At 39.1% G+C, this 13,592-nt stretch overlaps 1 protein-coding gene across 1 annotated transcript in view; it reads right to left on the bottom strand.

Moving 5' to 3' along the window:
- MYPN (myopalladin) overlaps positions 1-12,619 on the bottom strand; it is a 73,559-nt gene extending 60,940 nt beyond the window's left edge. Inside the window, exon 1 of the mRNA XM_032116474.1 lies at positions 11,147-12,619. The gene's annotated coding sequence lies outside the window, so the exon portion shown is untranslated. The remainder of the gene's footprint in view (positions 1-11,146) is intronic.
- Positions 12,620-13,592: the final 973 nt, after the last annotated feature.

Below are 13,592 nucleotides of genomic sequence, written 5' to 3'. Positions count from 1 at the left end.
AAATCTATAGGGAGTTCTGCTGAGATGCAATTATTACCATGGAGTTTGCTGTTTGTGTGCTGTTTGTGCATGATATGCAAAATTATTCAAGCTGATAAAAAAAATTCAAATAATTTCCACTTTAAGACAGAGTTTAGGATGTTGGAATTGCAAAATCATTGAATAATCTGAGTGACAAATAAGCTAAGGGTTATGTAGAAAGGACAGCATTGAGAAACCACAAAAAGTTATGAACCTTTACTGTGGCAGACAGAGTGACCATTGTAATAGCAGATGATACAAGGCCAAAACTTCCAGGCACCACAAAAAGTTGGAGCATACACAATGAATGTGCCAGGTCTTGCAGAGCTGGCATTTTGATAGAGCAACACCAGAAAATTTCATATTCACTAGTTTGTAAGTAACAGTATAAAGCCCATAAAAATACTGTGGTTCTTCTGTCTAGTTACAGAAAACATTGAAATCAGGCTTTTGCCTGCTGAGCACTAAAAAAAGCACTTCAAAGTATCATGACCTCCAGCTTTATGTCCTTTTGTCTTTGCTGGTTGGCAGAAGAATGAGGCATAGTGTCCTGGAATAAATTACATAAGCACTATTTCTCTCCCGAGCTTGGCTGTCAAAGCCCAAACTACCTTCACAAGCTCAAACAAGGCTCACAAGAAGGGAGTTTAAAATGGAACTTTGTACATGGCTGGTTGGCTGTTATTCCTCAGTAGGATTATCCGGTTGTATTTGTAAACCTACAGATTTATCATTAATGGAAAATTCTTGATTTTCTAGATACTAGGATGAAATTAATACTATTTTATTAATGGCATGTGCTGAACCATTAAATGAGAAATGAGACATGCCATTTCTTTGAAAGCTTCCTTAAGGCTCTTTGCAGTCAAGTTGCAGTGATTTTGCAGATCTCTCCAGAGCCCTGTGGAGCAAATGTTTACTACCCACTCTTGGTTTGCATCCTACCAACCACTGATCTTGCTCTTCCCAAGGCTGATCTGATTTCTTTTTAATGGGTAGTATGTAATAGTGCATTAGCCAAGTTTGTTCTAATGGGCTGAAGGAGTACCAGCAGAAGAGAGGCTTAGACTGTGACCATTCTGCTGGTAAAATATGAATGCTGACTCATAAAGTACCCACTTTGCCTTTTGTTAGACTAGGTTGTTCAAAGGGCAGTGGATTGCTCCGTACCTGTGCAGCTTTGGGCAAGAGCAGTGATGTCTTTTTTTGAAGCATCAGTGACTGTTGCTGCTTTAACAACTACAATTAAAGGCCTGGTAATTTGAACAGCAGTGGCAAGCACTCTTTCTCTTTTATAGACTTTAATGAATGATAATAATATCTTAAGGCCATTATTCCTTTGGTAAGAAAAGTGTTAACGGCAAATTTCTGGATGTTCCTGGAAAAGCTATTTCAATAATGATTTACAAACCTTGTGTAAGATGAGTTGGGTATTTTCTATTCATATCACTATGCAGCACATCTCTTATCATGAGTCTGCCAGGTATTGTGTAATTCTAATTTGGATTCTAATTTTAGAAGTGGAGACATATTAGAAGGATGATAGAAATTGTACCTCTTTTCTATAAAAAGTACAAATAATAATGTTAAAACATTCCTTGAGTGCCTATTTCTTTTGCACCCAGCCCAAAACAGGCTTTATCATTGCACAGGGTAGCTTCAATCCTCAACTCATCTGAGGATTGCCCAAGTGTTACTAGAGAATTTTTCAGTCTCATGCATTATTTAGATGAAATGTACTTGTGATTTAGGGGGCCTGATGCTGTTTCCAATGAAATCAGAGTTTGTTCTGTCACTATCATCAATAGGAGAGGAGTCAGACTTTTCCAGAAAGTTATAACCACAGTAATGAAAACAGTCTTCCAGTCATCCACACGAGCCACAATCTCTTGTACCCCAATGTTCCATCTTTTTGCTTTTCAAAATTATTCAATACGTTAAAATGTACCAGTAGTTTGCTTTAGTTGCAACTTTTGTTGCAGTTTGTTATTGTTTTTGTTTTTGTTTGTTGTTGTTTTTAGTTGCTACTTTTGTTGCAGTAGACAAGGTACTGCTGAAAAATGTTATAGATAATCCCCAGAACATGAAGTAATTGATGTTATGGGTGGCAATTGTAAAAGTGGATTTGTAAAATCCCTTTTTTGTAAAAAACTTTTACTCAGTTATAAAAGCATCACATTCTTTAAGGCAGGTTCCCTGTCTAAAAAACATGGAGGACACTGTGTCTTTATTTTAAATTCCAACATTTTTTTGTCCATTATTAGCCATTGTACAATATTATCTTATATAATATCAGCCTTTCAAAAATGCCTGTGACTAAAGAGTTAGCAAGAAGTGTTCACAGGCATTTCACTGTTCCCTGTACAGTTAATATTTCATTAGCTTCCTCCTACATTCTTCCTTTTCTAAGGGAAATTACTTTTTTTTTTTAATGTTGGGATATCTAACCAACATTTTACAAGCTGCTAGCATTGAGATTTTAAAGTGGATAGTTTCCCCTTATGGTTCAAATAGAACATGCATAAGCTCTCCCTGGAAAGGCTTGTGTGGCTGAGTAGGATCTCCTGGAAGTTACCATGCAGAGTTTGGCTCACACCAGTCTTCCTCCTGTGGTCAGCACCCTCAGACCTCAATGATTTGTAGAGCACACGGCAAATACCAACACACAGAGACTGGCAGTTGCCCAAAGAAGCAAAAGCTGATGCAACGTCTTATATCAGATCGGCTTTAAAAATCAGTTAGAAATTGTGATAAAACTAATGGGGACTCCTATCTATACTACCCAGTGTCTTGGAGACTATGTCTGGTAATTGACAGAAACATAGGATCAGAAATCAATGATGAAAATTAATAACCCAGAAGCTGGGTTTGATTGCTGGGTATGTGCTCTTCCATTCATGACTTTCTTTGGGCAAGTGAAGCAGGAGGAAGCTTGATTTGACACTGATGCCAAAGAAGCAGATTGATTGAAAAGTGTGAGATCTACAGTCAGGGCTATTGCTCCCAGCATCACCAGCGACTATGGGATCCATTTTTACACTACAGGATTTCACTGTCCCAATTGCAAGGCATGATTAGACCAAAACAGACCATAAAAGGGGATCTGATAATGCCAGTTCTAGTGTCTTCACCTAATTTGGGACACTTTGTGATATGTGAGGTTTGCTTTCTACTATGACCCCTCTCCTTCCCTGTCTCCTTTTACTTCCTCACTTTATTTCTTTCTTTCATGTCTTTCCTTCTCTCGTTTTTGATAAGAACCTGGCATAGCAGACAAGGCTAATTTTGCTGTGTTGTTTCAGGTCTCCAACTGAGACAGCCCCAGCCTGGGGCCCGCTGCCTCAGCCTGATGCTGGTACAGGTGTGCAACATCTCGCTGGAGCTGACACACCAATGAACTTGTTTTCCTGGGATTTCATGTAAGAGAGAGCACTAAGCCAAACACTGTACTTTTGCTTTTCCTTTATGGGTTTTGCTCTCCTCTCTCTCATGGCTTATCTAAATTGTTCTTCAGATAAAGCAGGATTAGATCCTAGAAGCTACAGAACCATCACTTTCAATTTGTTTTCCCTTTCTTCAGAACATTCATCTCCAAAACGTATAATAAAGGATATTCATAGCCATAATTAATACCAACTGAACATGTTGTCAGAGTGGCTGGTACAAAGAGTGGAGGAATCTGCCTACCTAAAACTAAAGGAAAAAGAAATACAGGAATATTGCTACAGTGAAAGCCATATTATGTACTTTATACTTTGATTATTTGAACTTCTTGTGTTACTTGTAGAAAAGTTTAATTTTTTTCTCCTGGTAGCTATTTCTATGGTTGATATTAAGTTGATATTAAGTAGATCTGACATCTACAGTGCCTGCCTTTGTTAACGGCTTGCTGTTGTCCAGAGACAGGAACATGAATGCTTTTGACTTGGGGTTGAGATTAACACAACAACATGTTGTGAATTGTATTTTTAAAAGTGGATTAAGAGTCAGTCCAGGGAGGCGTATTTTGTAACCACAGTCTCTATTTCCAATTACACATTCGTCAAACAGAGATTTACAGTTCACTCCTTATTCTTATCACTTAAATGGCTTCATACATCTAGAACAGAGAGCAGAATTTAACCCAGGCTACTTGCAAAGAAATTCCCAAACCCTGAAAAATCAGGGAGATTTCACTGAGAGTCTATTTGCAAGTGGTTTTAACATAAAAGAACAAAACAAAGTGAGGCTATTATTTGTGGAAACCTGATTAATGTGAGTTGCATGGTAATGAGGAAAATAAACTCAAAGATTCCTGACTTCTTTGGGAGCTAAAAACATATGTACCCTATATATAAAATATAGGTCTCTTCAGTATCTTTTTTCTGCTTAGGGGTAGTATCTTTCCAGTGTTGTTTGGTCTGTATTAGAGGCCCTGAGGCCTACAGCAAATTAACCCTAAAGGGCTGGGCAGGTGGCAGGAGGCTGAGGCAGCTCAGGGTGGTGGCAGTGTAGATCAGGACCCTTCAGATTTTAGAGAACCCAAACCCAGAATGAATGACTGGTGTTTTGAGCATCAGAGGCTTTTGAACCTGTTCTAGACAACCAAAACTGTACAAAATACCTGCTCGAGTCAGATGTTTAATAGGATAAAACATTCAATAATGCAGTTGCCAAAATTGTACTTCACAAGATACACCCCTAATTAGAATGTCTTAAATTGTTGGTAGATGAAAATAAGGAGAGGGCATTCATTTATAGTCTGCATTTAAAAAATAATTTCTTGAGACCTCTTGCTTTCCAGGCACATTCAGATAAGAGTGTTAGTGTTTATCAGTAGTGGCATGACAGTCAGCCCATCTCTGAACCTGGCGGTCATGGGATCACCTCAGCTAGGTAGACCTCAGATAAATAGTCTGGAGAACAGCAACATGATTGTTCAGAGAGGTGACTAGAAGAACTGGCTAGAGGTAAGAGCTTGGTTAGGTAGATTCCATAGAAATGCATGGCTTAGGTAGCAGGAGAGCATGGTCTGAGAACAGTTTGCTAAAATATGACAAAAGCAAACAAATTCCATGGAATGGAGAGCCTGTGTATAGTGGATTGCAGTGGTGCAACAGTATGAGCTGAGGGAAGGGGACAGAGCTGGGCAAGACAGGTTATATCCACACCTCCAGGGAACCTCTCATCTCGACACATGGGGGCAGCAGAAAAGCGTGCCAGTCTTTGTGCCAACAAATAAAAGGCAGGAATGGCTCCTCGTGTGCGGGAATGGCGTTGCCAGGTTGTACCCAGAAGAGTGCCGCTGAGTGCTCTGTGCACAGCGGCCTGCTTGGCTCTGACTGCACTGACAAGGGGAAAAGCCCTTGGCAGGAGTCCTAGGGCTTTGAAAATTTTCCTCCTTTGAATTAAAATAGGGTCATTTTGATATGAAAACATAGCTAGGATATCATCCCCAAACTCTGACTCCCATTAGGTGGCTGGAGTTCCTGTTTTCCCAGCACTTTAGTGTGTCACCTCACTGGGCACACTTGAGATCGGTTTACCGGCCCCTCCCGGTGATTCTGGTACTCTTTCCCTTACGCTGCCTCATCTCTCTGGAACGCCTTCCCTCAGGCCACTGAGTCACCTTTCCACTTTAAATGTTGCATTGTAACACTAACTGACTTGCATTATAACATAAATTGTAAAAAGGTATATGACACGATGCACTGCGAAATTTTATCTATAGGTACTGATGAAGCTTCAGAACACTAGGGGGTTTTAAGGATACAGCACTACTGACTGATTTAATAGATTTAATTTTTAAAAAAGGTCTTTCATGTCAAAACACAAGCAAACTTTCAGAAGCAACAGAGATGAGAATTAAAGGAAATTGTTAGTACCAGCTTATGAAACACCATCAGTACCAGAACCATTCTGTTTAGCTGAAGAACAAATAGCATTCAGGTAATGTAAGCTCACTTACATGATCGTGACCCAGAAAATTCCCTCAGAGCAACAACAGTGGGAAGCACTGGCCATTCTGACTAGACAAGCAGATGGTTAGCTATGCCAAAGGTGACTTTTTCACACGTATGTAAGACAGACAAAGAGTGAGGGTAAAACAGAGAAAGGAGGATATGACTTTTCTTTTAGGAACTTAAATAGGACCTCTAATTTATTTCAAATAAATCACCTTGTAATCAGAAATATCAATGAATACTTTCCCGGGCCAGCGGTTCTGCTTTTTCAGTTGTCAGTCTCCAGAACTATCTAATTTTGTACCAGTCAAAACATTATTTACTCAGTGGAAGGAGTCAAAAGATCTCTCACAGAATTTAAAATACATTGTGATCTGATAAACCATGCATATTACATGCCAAGTTTAGATCAACTGATACATCAGTGACATATATTAATGCCTTGTGCTATGCCACCAGTTATAAAAAGGAATTCTCTTTCTGGCTAGGGTGCCTTTGAAAATCCTTTTTTAAATGTCTCACTTTTTTTTGCTTTAGAAAAGGAAGAATATTGGAAGACTTCAAACTGTGATACTTAGAAAGAAAATGCAAATATGGTAAGTGTTTTTCATGTAATCTGATTAGCAGAGGCCTTTTAAAGCACAACAAAACCTTTTTGGCACGCTTTATTGTTGATGTGGGGCTGTGGAAATTCAACATTTGAACTAAATTTTAGATGTAATGCTCTTAATGTTAAATGAGGACAACATGGTAAATCAAAACATCTATTTTGTGAAGAAATATTTACTAGTTTGGAAAGTCAAAGACAGGATATGAAGAACAAGACTATGTTTTCATTAAATAGTTAAAAATATATGGTTTAAATTTTATTAATTTTTTGTTGAAAATTTAAGGATTTCCCTGTGCAGATCCACTTGTGTATTCCCATTTGAAGTGTTTACATACCTTCACATTGGCCAAGAGTTTGATGTTAGAATGGCTAGAGGCAGTCACCTAAATCTTAACTCACCATTTTTTGAAAATGACAATACACATTTTGAAAGCACATAGTTCAGAAAGTCTCAACCTCAATGTTTATAACCTGTGGGTATGAAAACTATTCCTGCTGTGTGGAGTGGATTTATCGTGCATTTTGCTGCTGAACAGGATTGAAAGGTGTTACAGAGAAGTGTAAGTGGGGGCTGGAGCTGGAAGGGGAACCAGAAGTGCTGCTCTCGTGCAGTGCTGGATAGAGTTCACGTGAAATGCAAGGAATAGAAACGTGGGGTTTCATACTTGACATACTCAGTTGTGGGGTTTTGAGCTGTGATATAAACCCATCAAGACTCAGCTAGTTTAAATTGGCCATTGGCTTCCACTGAGCAATAATTGACCTATCTCAGGGTTTGACTCAGAGGAAAGGGAAGCAGGGAAAATGATGGCTTTGAGTGGCTGGGGAGCATGAAGAGGAAGAACTCAGTGGGAAGAACTTCCCGAGTTTTCCCAGCTGTAGTCAATATAATAATAAAGTTGAAAATCCAAGAACCAATGGATAATTTGACTCCCAAGAATGAGCACTCTAAGAACAGTCTCTTGCAGATACAATGACTTTCTGTGCGCTCCCACAGGCTCCTTTCAATTGTACTACTGGAAGTAATAAGGAGGAATAACAGGATTGTTTCCTGGGTTTGGAAGACTCAGGAAAGAAACTCTTTATATACTGCATGCTTCCTAATCCTGAAATACTTAAGTGTCTATTTCTGTGGCACAAGAGAAAACCTTTGGATCTTTTGCAGAGATGTGAAGATCTCTCTGGCCTAGATCCCGAGATGCAGGATTTGATGGAGCCACAGTTTTACATCAGAAAATAGTTGATGAGGAATATATTACTAGCTTGTAGTTTTATTCTCTTTATGTTGATCAGTATATGTCCAAAGGAAGTATGGTGGAGTCAAGCATGCTTATTTGAATTTTTAATGTCTCAAAAATTAATGTACAAAAATTGTAAGTTTCTTGAAATATGGCTATAAACATAAATTTATTTGATAATTCTTGAGCTTTTAAATTTCACTTCAAAATATATATACTTAAATTATATTTTTAAATCCATTTAATTCTACTTATCAAATGGTATTTCTTTTAACTTGCTGTGGGCTTTTTAGAAAACATCAGAAAATCATTATAATAACAGTATCTGTTTTGTTGTTACTTGGGCAAATAGTTCTATATCCAGTCAAAATTAGCTGTAAAACTAATGGTGTGGGAAGTTTCAAAATGAAGATTTTAAAACTGTATGTGTTGCTATTAACTATCCTAAACTAAAACTTTGCCAAAAGATAACATTGTTCCTAAATTTGACTTGAAAATGTGCAGACACTTTAATCCCAAATACTGAATTCTTAAGGGGTCATTGCTGATACAATGCACTGGAAATTACAGCTGTTTGTAATGGCTATAAATGGAACATTTCTGAGTTCTTGCCTATTAGAATTCTGCAGGAAAGTGAGTAGGGATTATTATAGTTATGAACAGACTATTTTGATACTTATGGTTATTATAAACACAGAAGACAACACAAACAGGTTTATTATGGTGATGAGCTATTTAGAGGCTCAAACTTGAAGAAGAGGTCAGGGAAAATTATAAAGATCACATAATTTGCCTCTCAGAAAAGTGATTTTTAATCCTAATGCTGCTTACTACAAAGCAACTTGTTCATGAGACAAATAAGCATTCCTTTCCTTCATTAAAAAAAAAAAAAAATTATACTCAAAGGAATTTAATTGGTAATATTGATACCGTCCGTTAAAGAGCCAGTTTGCCTGGCTGAGTTTGCTACAAGCTATAAGCACCTAATAGTGTTTGTATTGAATTGTTTGTATTTGCAGAAGTTATATCACATTTGGGCACAATATTTTTTGACAAGTCTACTGGCTAAAATATTGTGTGTAACTGTTTTCTGCTGAAATTGGTGTTCCAAGCTGACTCTCCTGTAATCTGTCTGGCTTTGGATGTCTCCACTGGGTCATGCAGTGAACAGAAGCTGCTGTGTCAGTTGGATACTCTTGAAATGTCTTTTCCTGAGACAGTCTCAGGAACAATCTCACTTAAATCTTCGGGGTCCCAAGCTCTAGGACTACTCTGAAATTCTATGTGAAATTCTCTGAAGGTCTGTGTATGTTTAGGAGTAATTTTGCTACTCTAGAACCTTGCCCAGAAGCTGAAAATAACTCTGTATTATTCTTCTAGGAAAGCAAATATGTATGTGTAAAGTGGGGAGTATCCAGTACTCCTGAAATTATCATTTCTAACTGGGACCAGTGATCGTATTTAGTGGTGTCCTAGTGACTTGCTGACATTAACGACAAGAAAGCCTTCATCAGGCAGACATAGGTGATGAATCACTGCTACCTCCTTCCTATCCAAGAAAAAAACACAGCTAAATGCAATGGAGGCTTGGCACAAGTGGCTGCTCTACTGTTTCTGCTTCCAAAAGATATACAGTTGCTTTGGCTTCCCCTTTCAAGCTTGAACTTTTAAATGGAAGCAGTTTGTTCTACACTGGTAGACCAAATAAACAAAGAAACATTATCCCAAAAACACTGACCCAAAGTCTTCTGCAGTGAAATAGGAGCATCCAAATCACTCATACTAAAAAGTCAACAACAAAATTGGCAGCGCTTTGCACCACTCCAGTGTCAGTAAACAGAAACAAAACATTACAAATCTGTGGCAATTTTTCTTTCCTAAATAAATACTGACTTAGGAGACCTCTGGGAACATAAGGAGTCACTGGGTTTCTCTATATAGGAATCGTGTTGATAGCAGCAGTGATTCTATTTTTCATACAGTTATGAAGATTTGATTGCTCAGCTCATACAGGTCACTTACCTTCTGTCTCCAAATTTTTTTTTTTTAGTTTTTCTAGTGCCAAGGTTGAGACTTACAGGAAATTAAGAGTTACAGCCCTTTAAGGACTCCAAGCTCTGACTGCTCACATACAAATTCTGTGCAAGAGAAATTTAATTTTCCATCTGTCCAAGACTCTTTGACCACTGTAAATATTTAATCCCCTTTATGAACACAGATGTCCTGTACTGTAGTTGATACAAATGTCATAGATTCACTCCCACTTTGACACCACACTTCAGTCCATGCTCTACCAAATATCTGTTGGTTGCTAACAGCACAGAAGAGATCTTATAGAATCATGCCTCTCTGGGCTTCAGTAATACATGTGAAATCATGAATGTTGTCCCAAATTAAATCAGAAGAGCTGCAGAATACTGTCCAATCATCTTTACTGAACAAAAATATCTGTGTTGCAAAATAGTCCCATATTTCTGAGTGATAACTAATAGCAGAAACAGCTCTATGTAGTTTGAATGTACCAGTCATGGTTTATGCCTCAGTGTTACTTTCTTCCCAGCTATTCTTCTCAGAGTGCTACCCCAGGAACAGAGAAAACAGCATGTACTGACAATTGTTTAGGCACAGGGCCACAGGCTGTCACACCCAGCTGATGGCGGGGTCCTCTGCTTCCTAGAGAGGTGTGCTGTGCCTCCTTCCCTCCTAGCAATGAGTGCTCACATCCCTTTCATGGCATGCCTCTTGTGCCCTCTGATATTCAAATGTTTCCTCACAGTTTCTCTTTTCTCCTCATCTGCAAGCGTTACTCTGGTCTAGGATCTTTTCCTTCACTATTTCTGTTCTGATACGTAAACACATCCATGCCTGTCTTCCTACTGCCTGGAAGTTGGATTTGGTTTTTTGCTCTCAAATCTTACTCCTTGTAAAGCCAAGGACTTTATCACCCAATAAGTGGGGTAGAGATAGAACTGAGTATCAGGAAAAAATCAGTCTGGCTTAATAGAAAGGAACTTTATCATGTTGTTTCTGATTTTCATATCAGCCCATTTTTTTCTTCCATTCCCAGTTCTATTCCAGTAACAACAAACCTAGTTCTGTGAATTAAATGCCAGCTCCCACCACACCCCTAAGAAAAGAGACCATCCATGTAATTTTCACAGTTAGTTTTCCCTTCTGCTGAATCCCAAGCCCCCTGAGAGAACAGGTCCCTCCTGTCCACCTCTGTTTACACGAGCACCTTTCTTTCTTCACAATCAGGTCACCCTGTGCTTGGGATAAGAAATTACACTAAACAATCCAACATGGAAATTTGCAAAGAAGCCAAGAGTGCTCACCATGAAGTGTTGTGACCAGGCTGTGTGTGAGCCTCAATTCTGGTCCTCTCCTGTGCCTCTTTGTTCTCCTGAGTGCAGGCTGCTACCTTTCTGCCTGCTCTTTACGAAATAGTAAGAAGGCTAATTTTAGGGTGCTTCATCATGCTGCCATGCAAAGACACAGTGTCATGTCAGAATCAGCAGCATGTGGCACCCCTTGGAGCTATTTTATAAGCTGAGGTTCAGTGTGTTACCAAATTGGTCTCTGCAGGGCACAACCTGCTCAATTATTGATATTGTATTCCTGTAGGATCACATCTTAAAAATCAAAGGTCAGTTTTGGCCTGACCAAAAGCCCAGTTTAATGACATGAGAACTGGTGTCTCAGCATCCAGCTCTTAAACCAAAAAACCCAAAAGATTACATGGGAATTTCCTGGTGCTCAGTTAGCACCTGGCCTGCTGATCTATTTAGAACAGAAAAATTCATGTAATAGTGTGAAACATCCCTTCAATAGGAAGAAAATGTGCCACATGTGGGAAGGGGCTGCACTCCCAACCCTCTGTGTAGGATGCTCAAAAATGTTCAGCATCTTCAGCCCCAACCTGCAAGTTGCCTGGGCACTTGTGTGGCTTCTGCCATAATGCCAGGGCACAGGGGAGTCACTCAGTGCCAGCTTGTGTGGGCTTGGGGACACTGGATCCACGCAAGGGTTTGTGAGTGCAAGAGCTTCATCCCTAACACAAAGGTCAGCTTGTTTGCTTCATTATAGACTCCGTGTCCAGGGTTCATCCTTGTCCTTCACTGCTTTTTCATTTTTTTTGCATTCATCATCCTATGAATAGCATTCCTTTGGCTATTTCAGCTATAGTCTGTTGCCTGAGAGGATGAGGGGAGTGGGAGGTTGCAGGTTTTTGGTTTTGCTTATCTTAATTTGAAGGTATGTCTCCCCAGTTTTCCCTTACCCAGCCCCCTTTATCAGATGCCTCGAGTTAACCACAGAACTTGCAATGTTATCAGTTTAGTATTTCTATAGTGATTTATGTTCACAATCAGGTCAAAAACTGTTCAAGTTGTTTCAGCATGTTGCCATCAGTTAATAAATAATTGGTTGTAATAATTGGTAAGCACACTTGCATTTGAGCTAACCAGAATTGTTTGTGAGCAGGGTGGGCAGGCAGAGAACTACAACATGCTCAGCTATAAAGTGGCAGAGCATATAAAACACATACTCTGTGTATGTGTGAGTTGTCTACATGGATACTGTGAAGAATCTAAGGATGAATTGTAAAACAGAAACGGCATAAAAGGGTCTGACCATCCCTTGTTTGTAAGGCTATTTGCATTCTAAAGCCTTTTCTTTGTCTTAATCAAGAATATTCTACACAAAGGCTTCACACAAAGGTTGGCAATTTCTCACAGCAAAATGCTGACATCTCTAATTTCATGTTATCAGCTGTTCTGGACACCCATTTCTATTTTCTATAGTCTGTGACACATCAAAGTATAAAGCAAAGGGGTTTGAAATGTAGAATTAAAGTTTATAAAGTATGTCCTGGCTGTTGCCAGAAGAAAATGGAGGCAGAGAGCAGAGTCCATCTCTGTTATTAACTATACAGAAAGTTTTGTGCCATAACACTGTAGCCTTCGAAAACATGTATATTAACTGAAAGATGTTTTCTAGTAATTAAGCATAAAGTACATATTAGTTAACCCTATATATGATTATTTCCCCATTTTTGTATTATCTCAGTGGGGGATTAACTGGGGTACAATTTAAAAACCACAATTATGCTGACAGCTATCACCAGGCAGTAGCCAAGCATTGCTATTTTAATAATGGCAGGGGAACTGAAAATAGTTTCCTTCTTGTTGTGACCATCAGTAAGAAGACTGTGCAATGGTAATAGGAAACCCTCAGTGCTAAGGCACTTACAAGGAAATAAATTCCACCCCCGAAGTTAAACAGATTTACATTTCTTGTTTTCACTGGATTTTGTATCTCTGAGGGTTTTTTGCAAGTGCTAGAATGGACATTGGGAACCTTGGGGTGCAAGCAACCCCCAGTTCTCTTGAGCACTGCAGCTCCAGAACCCCACTGTGGCAGGTTTAGTGGCAGTGGGTGCAGCATGGGTTGTGCCGAGTGGCACGGAGCCCAAGCAGTGCTGTGGCACCAGAGCATGTACTCCCTTTCCCCCACTGCCTGTGGGTCTTTAGCCCCAGGAAGGGGGGATCCCCTTAGGTACTAAGACAGGTACAATATGGTTTCTCTGGCAGAGAAAAGAAAATTTGCTAAGATAGGTGATAAGTAGAATAAAAATATGGCTTGCACTTTCTTTGAAGACACATTTGAATTATTCAATTTACAGTATTACAATTTAAGATTAGAATAATTCTTTTAAATAAAATAGCTGCGTCTGTTATGGAGGGAAGTTGAGATTTGGGCAGCACTGTATGTTGTTTCATC

The sequence above is a fragment of the Corvus moneduloides genome, chromosome 8, assembly GCF_009650955.1.
Source record: "Corvus moneduloides isolate bCorMon1 chromosome 8, bCorMon1.pri, whole genome shotgun sequence".
NCBI classification, from domain to species: Eukaryota; Metazoa; Chordata; class Aves; order Passeriformes; family Corvidae; genus Corvus; species Corvus moneduloides.
The sequence above is the reverse complement of the archived record's forward strand: the minus strand, read 5'-3'. Positions and strand labels throughout refer to the sequence as shown.